This window comes from Capsicum annuum, chromosome 1, assembly GCF_002878395.1.
Source record: "Capsicum annuum cultivar UCD-10X-F1 chromosome 1, UCD10Xv1.1, whole genome shotgun sequence".
In the NCBI taxonomy this organism is placed as follows: Eukaryota; Viridiplantae; Streptophyta; class Magnoliopsida; order Solanales; family Solanaceae; genus Capsicum; species Capsicum annuum.
Window position 1 is genome coordinate 7,662,513 of NC_061111.1, and position 1,688 is coordinate 7,664,200.

Below are 1,688 nucleotides of genomic sequence, written 5' to 3' on the forward strand. Positions count from 1 at the left end.
TAGGCATATTCCGAGAATTCACAACAAGATTGCTGATGCTTTAGCCACTCTATCTTCAATGCTCCAGCATCCTGATAAAGCCTACATCGACCCAGTGCATATACAGAGTCGTGATCAATATGCTTACTGTAATGCGGTTGAAGAAGATCTCGGTGGCGAACCTTAGTTCTTTGATATCAAGCGATACATTCAGTCAGGAGACTACCCAACATATGCCACCAGTGATCAAAAGAGGACTATTAGGCGTTTGGCTAGTGGATTTTTCTTAAGTGGGGGAATCTTATATAAGAGAACCCCAGATCTGGGACTTTTGAAGTGTGTGGATGCAAAAGAAGCCTCAACAATCGTGGTTGAAATACACTCTAGAGTATATGGGCCGCATATGAACGGTTATGTCTTATCAAAGAAAATTCTTCGAGCAGGTTATTACTAGCTTACTATGGAGAGGGATTCTATTCGATTTGTTCGAAAGTGTCATCAATGTCAAGTACATTGTGATCTGATACATTCTCCTTATGCTGAGTTGTACGCAATGGCTGCTCCATAACCGTTTGTAGCTTGGGGAATGGACGTGATTGGACCGATTGAGCCAAAGGCATCAAATGGACATAGATTCATTTTGGTGGCCATTGATTATTTCACAAAGTGGGTGGAAGCAGTAACTTTCAAGTCAGTAACAAAGAAGGCGGTAGTAGATTTTGTTCATGCCAACATCATTTGTAGGTTTGGAATTCCAAAGATGATCATTACAGACAATGCTGCCAATCTCAACAATCATTCGATGCAAGAAGTCTGTCAACGGTTTAAGATCGCACATCAAAATTCTACTCCATATCGTCCAAAAGCAAATGGTGATATGAAAGCCGCTAATAAGAATATCAAGAAGATACTGTGAAAAATGGTATAAGGGTCCCGACAATGGCATGAGAAGTTGTTGTTTGCACTGCTAGGTTATCGCACTATAGTTCGTACTTCAATAGGGGAAACCCTATATTTATTGGTGTACGGAACAAAAGCAGTCATTCCCGCAGAAGTTAAAATTCCCACTCTTCGAGTCATTGTTGAAGTAGAGATTGATTATGATGAGTGGGTCAAAACCCGATTGGAACAGTTGAGCTTGATTCATGAAAAAAGACTGACGTCGGTATGTCATGGCCAATTGTATCAGAAGAGAATTGCTCAAGCGTATAACAAAAAGGTACGGCCCAGACATTTTAAAGTTGGTCAGTTGATATTGAGGTGTATCCTTCCTCATCAGATAGAAGCGAAAGGCAAGTTTTCCCCAAATTGGCAAGATCCCTTTATTGTGAAAAAAGTGTTGCCAATGGAGCCTTATATTTGATAGATATTGAAGGCAAAATGGCAGAAATGGAAATCAATTCAGATGCATTTAAAAGATATTATGTATGATATTTTATTCCTTGTTGGTTCTATTGCATGTTTAGTACTAGCATTTTTTGAAGATTGATATGATAAAGACATTTCATTCTGCTATCCAAACATTGTGTCATCCTTTGTTTACCCCGTTTGAGCTTAGTTTTATTTTTCTTTCATACCCCTCTTTTGGATTCAAAACAGAGTCAAAAATAAAGTGTTAAGAAAAAAAAACTTGAAAAAAAAAAGAAAATCAATAAAAAAAATAATCAAACCAAAACAAAGAACAAGCTGATGGAACTACGTGCGACCTG